This window comes from Salvelinus sp. IW2-2015, unplaced genomic scaffold (assembly GCF_002910315.2).
Source record: "Salvelinus sp. IW2-2015 unplaced genomic scaffold, ASM291031v2 Un_scaffold3958, whole genome shotgun sequence".
NCBI classification, from domain to species: Eukaryota; Metazoa; Chordata; class Actinopteri; order Salmoniformes; family Salmonidae; genus Salvelinus; species Salvelinus sp. IW2-2015.
The window spans coordinates 135-8,448 of NW_019945232.1; the positions used below are offsets into that span (position 1 = coordinate 135).

General features: G+C 51.1%; 1 long non-coding RNA gene across 4 annotated transcripts; it reads left to right on the forward strand.

The window, feature by feature from the left end:
• The first annotated feature begins 1,343 nt into the window (after positions 1-1,343).
• On the forward strand, positions 1,344-8,308 carry LOC112076726 (uncharacterized). 4 transcript variants are annotated; one of them, XR_011477853.1, is made up of 3 exons: positions 1,344-1,385; positions 3,135-3,418; positions 7,994-8,308. It is a non-coding gene; the product is annotated as an uncharacterized lncRNA (long non-coding RNA). The 4 variants fall into 4 exon arrangements; XR_011477855.1 differs by lacking the exon at positions 1,344-1,385 and adding an exon at positions 2,785-2,818; XR_011477852.1 differs by lacking the exon at positions 1,344-1,385 and adding an exon at positions 2,795-2,868.
• Positions 8,309-8,314: the final 6 nt, after the last annotated feature.

An 8,314-nucleotide genomic window follows, 5' to 3' on the forward strand; every position in this document is an offset into this window, starting at 1 on the left:
TGATAGAATTAGGTAGCTGTGATAAAGGTTGTCTGTTCCTCAATCCCATTGACTCTAGATTACAGCTGTTACTTTTCTTCATGCTTTTACAGTAGAGTATTAAAGTACTGGCACGTTTCTACTAACACTGAATGAAAAACCATGTGTCTCTCTGTTAGCAGGATTCCTCTATGAATTAGTGATGAACAACAAAGTGACTTTATTTGTTCTGTGTTTGTCCCAGACATGGCGGTCTCAGTCCTGCCCAGCAAACATGATAGGACCCTGTGAAATGGCTGCAGTGTCAGGTGAGCTTCTGCTTCTCTGTCTGAAACTTCCAGTCAGCTTGTCACAAACAACGTTGCGGATTTCCATCACTATTTGTTACTTGAGCTTTTGTTAGTTACACTTTTTATACGTCATGAAGTTTGGCCATTCTTCCACTTCCTGGATTGGAAAAATTCATAAGAAAATGTACTTTCAATATGCTATTCTCCTTCTCTGCTATCCCTGCCAATCTTCCCCCTCTTCTCCTCATCTTCCTCGTCTTCCTTCCCTTCCTCCTCTTTCCCCTTCCTCCTATCCCTCCTCATATTCTTCTTCCTCCTCCTTTCCTTCCCTCCTCCTCCTTTCCTTTCCTTCCTTCCCTTCCTCCAATCTTTCCTTCCCTTCCTACCTCCTCCTATCCTCCTCAACTTCTTCCTCTTCCTTCCCTTCCTCCAACTTTCTTCCTCCTCCTCTCCTCCTCCTCCTCTCCAGTTAATGACTCCCAACCAGAGAAGCCGTTATCCGTACAAGGCAGGCCCAGGTGTTTGCTCTGACCTTCGTGATGGAGTACCTGACCCACTGGCCAAGTTCTTCTATTGATCTGCTGTCTTCTAGTGGGCCTGAACCCACACGGGGTCGACGTCTACCTCAGAACACTGATGGCCATCGACGCTGAGGGGTGGACGAGACATCCTGCACTCCCTGAGGTAAGAGACACTGATAGGGTGGTGGACAGAGACATCTGCACCCCCTGAGGTAGAGGACACTGAGGTGGTGACAGAGACATCCTGCACTCCCCTGAGGTAAGAGACATGAGGTGGTGGACAGAGACATCCTGCACTCCCTGAGGTAAGAGACACTGAGGTGGTGGACAGAGACATCCCTGCACTCCCCTGAGGTAAGAGGACACTGAGGTGGGGGACAGAGACATCCTGCACTCCCTGAGGTAAGAGGACACTGAGGTGTGGACAGAGACATCCTGCACTCCCCTGAGGTAAGAGGACACTGAGGTGGGGACAGAGACATCCTGCACTCCCCTGAGGTAGAGGACACTGAGGTGGTGGGACAGAGACATCCTGCACTCCCCTGAGTAGAAGGACACTGAGGTGGAGGACAGAGACATCCTGCACTCCCCTGAGGTAAGAGGACACTGAGGTAGTGGACAGAGACATCCTGCCACTCCCCTGAGGTAAGAGGACACTGAGGTGGTGGACAGAGACATCCTGCACGCCCCTGAGGTAAGAGGACACTGAGGTGTGGACAGAGACATCTGCACTCCCTGAGGGTAAGAGACACTGGAGTGGTGGACAGAGACATCCTTGCACTCCCCTGAGGTAAGAGGACACTGAGGTGGTGGACAGAGACATCCTGCATCCCTGAGGTAGAGGACACTGAGGTGGTGGACAGAGACATCCTGCACCCCCTGAGGTATAGAGGACACTGAGGTGGTGGACAGAGACATCCTGCACCCCTGAGGTAGAGGACACTGAGGTGGTGGACAGAGACATCCTGCACTCCCTGAGGTAAGAGGACACTGAGGTGTGTGGACAGAGACATCCTGCACTCCCCTGAGGTAAGAGAACAACTGAGGTGGTGACAGAGACATCCTGCACTCCCCTGAGTAAGAGGACACTGAGGTGGTGGCATGAGACATCCTGCACTCCCTGATGGGTAACGGAGAAACTGAGTGGTGGACAGAGACATCCTGCACTCCCTGAGGTAAGAGGACACTGAGCGTGGTAGGACAGAGACATTCCTGCACTCCCTGAGGAAGAGCGACACTGAGGTGGTGGACAGAGACATCCTCACTCGCCCATGAGTATGGCAGGACACTGAGGTGGTGGACAGAGACATCCTGCACCCCTCTGAGGTGAAGGACACTGAGGTGTGGACAGGAGACATCCTGCACCCCTGAGGTAAGAGGACACTGAGTGTGGACAGAGACATCCTGCACTCCCCTGATGTAAGAGGACACTGAGGTGTGGACAGAGACATCCTGCACTCCCCTGAGGTAAGAGGACACTGAGTGGTGGACAGAACATCCTGCACTCCCCTGAGGTAAGGACACTGAGGTGGTGGACAGAGACAATCCTGGCACCCCCTGAGTAAGAGGACACTGAGGTGTGGACAGAGACATTCCTGCACTCCCTGAGGTAAGAGGACAACTGATGGTGGTGGACAGAGACATCCGCCCCCTGAGAAGAGACTGAGGTGGTGGACAGAGACATCTGCACTCCCTGAGGTAAGAGACACTGAGCGTGGTGGACAGAGATCCTGCACTCCCCTGATGGTAAGAGGACACTAGGTGGTGGACAGAGAATCCTGCACCCCCTGAGGTAAGAGGACACTGAGGGTGTGGACAGAGACATCCTGCACTTCCCCTGAGGTAAGAGGACACTGAGTGGTGGACAGAGAAATCCTGCATCCCCTGAGTAAGAGGACACGACGTGGACAGAGAATCCTGCCCTCCCCTGAGGTAAGAGGACACTGAGGTGGTGGACAGAGACATCCTGCACTCCCTGAGGTAAGAGGACACTGGGTGGTGGACAGAGACATCCTGCACTCCCCTGAGGTAAGAGGGACACACGTGTTGGAGACAGAGATATCCTGCACTCCCCTGAGGTAAGAGGACACTGAGTGGTGGACAGAGATATCTGCACTCCCCTGAGGTAAAGGACACAGTGGTGGAGGGACAACCCCTCCCACCCTCCCTATTGAGGGAGCAGGTCATCCCAGTCTCTAAACTCTTCTCTCCTCCTCTCCCTCCTCTCCTTCTAGGAGGTGTGTAGGAACACCACTAATAAAGGAGGGCGGTATGAGGGAGCAGGTCATCTCCTCCCAGTGTCTAACATCTCCTCTCTGCCCCTCCTTCTCTCTCTCTCTGCTAGGAGGTACGTAGGAACACACTAATAAAGGACGGTATGAGGGAGCAGGTCATCCCCAGTCTCTAACTCTCTCTCTCCCTCTCTCCTCTCCTCTCTCTAGGAGGTACGTAGGAACACACTAATAAAGGACGACGGTATGAGGGAGCAGGTCATCCCCAGCCTGGGTAGTCTTGGTACCAGATCCTTTGGGCGTATCAGCAGTCTCACCCTGAGATCACCTGTCAATGTCTGGAGGTGGTGGGGGCATACGTCTCCTGGATAGACCTCAACCTCATCGCCAACGACAGGTACGTCTGTCGGCTGTCTGTCTGTGGGTCTGTCTGGTGCTGTCTGGTGGCCTGTGGTCTGTGGTCGGCCTGTGGTCTGTGGTGGTCGGCCTGGGTCTGTCTGTCTGTGTCGGCCTGGTCTGTCTCTGTGGTCGGCTGTGGTCTCTCTGTGTCGGCCTGTGGTCGTCTGTCTGTGCTCTGTCTGTCTGTCTGTGGTCTGTCTGTCTGTGGTCGGCCTGTGGTCGGTCTGTTCTGTGGTCTGTCTGTGGTCCCTGGTGGTCGGTCTGTCTGTGGTCTGTCTGTGTCGGCCTGTGGCGGTCTGTGTCGGTCTGTCTGTGGTCGACTGTGGTCGGTCTGTCTGTGGTCGGTCTGTCTGTCTGTGTCGGCCTGTGGTCGGTCTGTCTGTCTGTGGTCGGCCTGGTCTGTCTGTGGTCGGCTGTGGTCGGTCTGTGGTCGGGTCGGCCTGTGGTCGGTCTGTGGTCGGTCTGTCTGTGGTCTGTCTGTGGTCGGCCTGGCTGTCTGTGTCGGCCTGGTCTGTCTGTGGTCGGCCTGTGGTCGCCTGTCTGCTGTGGTCGGCCTGGTCTGTCTGTGGTCGGCCTGTGGTCGGCCTGGTCGCCTGTGGTCGGCCTGTGCGGCCTGTGGTCGGCCTGTGTCGTCGGTCTGTGGTCGGGTTCTTGTCTGTGGTCGGCCTGTGGTCGGCCCGGGTTCTTTGTGTTCTTTTGGTCTGCCTGTGGTCTGTCTGTCTGTGTGGTCAGTCGTTTTATTCTCCCCCAGGATTTCTATGGAACGCTGTTTGGGTGTTTGTGTGTCCAAAAATATACACTATTTGACGTGTCAAATAAGCTTGTTGACCAATCAGGACCTGAATATGACTGCACGTAATTTAACACGTTCATTCATTGATTACACAATCCCTCGTATTTCATATGTCACAACGATTCATCGATACGTTGCTATGATGCTGGTGAAGTTGTCTCGCGCACCTACAGTGCTGGTCGTTTAAAAAAGCTAGCTAGCTCATGGAGGCAAACAATGTTCTTCCCCCAAAACACAGCAAAACGACAATCTGTTTCAGTAGCTGTAGTTAGCTAGCTAACTATATAGCTAGGTGTCATCATCTAAAATAAACCTAATTTATAAGACAGTTGTTATTTGATTAATGGTGGTCGGACCATCTATGTGAAGCTAGCCACAATAAGGATTAGCCACAACAGTGGACTTATCGGTTAGCTTTCAAAATAAAAGTATGGCATAATTCTACTATTTGTATTCATTTGCACCACTGTCAATGACATGCGGTTTTCCTTCAAAATAAAAGTATGTAATTGACAATGATGCAAATAAATACAAATAGTAGAATTATGTCATACTTTTATTTTGAAAGCAAATTCCACTATTGTGCCCAATCCTTATTGTGGCTAGCTTCACAACTCACAACACGGTCCGGTCGAGCCTCACTAGCCAGATGAAGCTAGCTGGCTGCTTATAACGTTAGCTTTGGGCAGCAGGGTTAAGTAGCTGGCTGTTATAACGTTAGCTTTGGGCAGCAGGGTTAAGTAGCTGGCTGCTTATAACGTTAGCTTTGGGCAACAGGGTTAAGTAGCTGGCTGCTTATAACGTTAGCTTTGGGCAACAGGGTTAAGTAGCTGGCTGCTTATAACGTTAGCTTTGGGCAACAGGGTGAAGTAGCTGGCTGCTTATAACGTTAGCGTTGGGCAACAGGGTTAAGTAGCTGACTAGCTATTTATTTTCATAAACTGAAGTTCAATTTCAACAGTCCAACAAACAAGTGGCAACCTAGCTAATACTTACATGGATTCCTAAATCARTGCTAAGAATAATGAAAATGACTGCAGTTTCCAGGTTTATAAACCAGACTAGATCAAGAGGACTGGTCCTGACCAGTGTGTTCCTTCCCTCCAGTTATATAGAACAGACTAGATCAGATGACTGGTCCTGGACCAGTGTGTTCCTGTCCCTCCAGGTTATGAACCAGACTAGATCAGATGACTGGTCCTGGACCAGTGTGTTCCTGTCCCTCCAGGTTAATGAACCAGACTAGATCAGATGACTGGTCCTGACGCAGTGTGTTCCTGTCCCTCCAGGTTAATGAACCAGACTAGATCAGATGACTGCCTGGACCAGTGTGTTCCTGTCCCTCCAGGTTAATGAACCAGACTAGATCAGATGACTGGTCCTGGACCAGTGTGTTCCTGTCCCTCCAGGTTATGAACCAGACTAGATCAGATGACTGGTCCTGGACAGTGTGTCCTGTCCCTCCAGGTTTATGAACCAGACTAGATCAGATGACTGGTCCTGGACCAGTGTGTTCCGTGTCCCTCCAGGTTAATGAACCAGACTAGATCAGATGACTGGTCCTGAACCATGTGTCCTGTCCCTCCAGGTAATGAACCAGACTAGATCAGATGACTGGTCCTGGACCAGTGTGTTCCTGTCCCTCCAGGTTTATGAACCAGACAGATCAATACTGGTCCTGGACCAGTGTGTTCCTGTCCCTCCCAGGTTTATGACCAGACTAGATCAGATGACTGGTCTGGACCAGTGTGTTCCTGTCCCTCCAGGTTAATGAACCAGACTAGATCAGATGACTGGTCCTGGACCAGTGTGTTCCTGTCCCTCCAGGTTAATGAACCAGACTAGATCAGATGACTGGTCCGGACCAGTGTGTTCCTGTCCCTCCAGGTTTATGAACCAGACTAGATCAGATGACTGGTCCTGGACCAGTGTGTTCCTGTCCTCCAGGTTAATGAACCAGACTAGATCAGATGACTGGTCCTGGACCAGTGTGTTCCTGTCCTCCAGGTTAATGAACCAGACTAGATCAGATGACTTGGTCCTGGACCAGTGTGTTCCTGTCCCTCCAGGTTAATGAACCAGACTAGATCAGATGACTGTCCTGGACCAGTGTGTTCCTGTCCCTCCAGGTTAATGAACCAGACTAGATCAGATGACTGGTCCTGGACCAGTGTGTTCCTGTCCCTCCAGGTTAATGAACCAGACTAGATCAGATGACTGGTCCTGGACCAGTGTGTTCCTGTCCTCCAGGTTAATGAACAGACTAGATCAGATGACTGGTCCTGGACCAGTGTGTTCCTGTCCCTCCAGGTTATGAACCAGACTAGATCAGATGACTGGTCCTGGACCAGTGTGTTCCTGTCCCTCCAGGTTAATGAACCAGACTAGATCAGATGACTGGTCCTGGACCAGTGTGTTCCTGTCCCTCCAGGTTAATGAACCAGACTAGATCAGATGACTGGTCCTGGACCAGTGTTTTCCTGTCCCTCCAGGTTAAGAACCAGACTAGATCAGATGACTGGTCCTGGACCAGTGTGTTCCTGTCCCTCCAGTTTATGAACCAGACTAGATCAGATGACTGGTCCTGGACCAGTGTGTTCCTGTCCCCCAGGTTTATAAACCAGACTAGATCAGATGACTGGTCCTGGACCAGTGTGTTCCTGTCCCTCCAGGTTAATGAACCAGACTAGATCAGATGGCTGGCCTGGACCAGTGTGTTCCTGTCCCTCCAGGTTTAAAACCAAACTAGATCAGATGACTGGTCCTGGACAGTGTGTTCCTGTCCCTCCAGGTTTAAACCAGACTAGATCAGATGCTGGTCCTGGACCAGTGTGTTCCTGTCCCTCCAGGTTAATGAACCAGACTAGATCAGATGACTGGTCCTGGACCAGTGTGTTCCTGTCCCTCCAGGTTTATAAACCAGACTAGATCAGATGATGGTCCTGGACCAGTGTGTTCCTGTCCCTCCAGGTTATAAACCAGACTAGATCAGATGACTGGTCCTGGACCAGTGTGTTCCTGTCCCTTCAGGTTTATAAACCAGACTAATCAGATGACTGGTCCTGGACCAGTGTGTTCCTGTCCCTCCAGGTTATAAACCAGACTAGATCAGATGACTGGTCCTGGACCAGTGTGTTCCTGTCCCTCCAGGTTAATAAACCAGACTAGATCAGATGACTGGTCCTGGACCAGTGTGTTCCTGTCCCTCCAGGTTTATGAACCAGACTAGATCAGATGACGGTCCTGGACCAGTGTGTCCTGTCCCTCCAGGTTTATGAACCAGACTAGATCAGATGACGTGTCCTGGACCAGTGTGTTCCTGTCCCTCCAGGTTTTATGAACCAGACTAGATCAGATGACTGGTCCTGGACCAGTGTGTTCCTGTCCCTCCAGGTTAATGAACCAGACTAGATCAGATGACTGGTCCTGGACCAGTGTGTCCTGTCCCTCCAGGTTAATGAACCAGACTAGATCAGATGACTGGTTCCTGGAACCAGTGTGTTCCTGTCCCTCCAGGTTAATGAACCAGACTAGATCAGATGACTGTCCTGGACCAGTGTGTTCCTGTCCCTCCAGGTTAATGAACCAGACTAGATCAGATGACTGGTCCTGGACCAGTTGTAACCAGTGTGTTCCTGTCCTCCAGGTTAATGAACCCAGACTAGATCAGATGAACTGTCCTGGACCAGTGTGTTCCTGTCCCTCCAGGTTAATGAACCAGACTAGATCAGATGACTGGTCCTGGACCAGTATGTAACCAGTGTGTTCCTGTCCCTCCAGGTTTATAAACCTCCTCCTGAGTCAGATGTCTGTGGAGGACCTGAGAGAGGAGGCGTGTGACTGCCTGTTTGAGATTGTTAATAAAGGCATGGACCCGACAGACAAGACCAAACTGATTGAGTCTCTCTGTCAGGTCCTGCAGTCTGCTGGCTTCTTCAATGTGGACCAGGTAGGTGTACACACACACACACACACACGGACACGGACACGGACACACACACACGGACACACACACACACACTCCCTTCTGGAAGTTTTCCCCATATTCTGTCGTGTTACAGCTTTGACTTTAAAATGGATTAAATTGAGATGTTGTGCCAT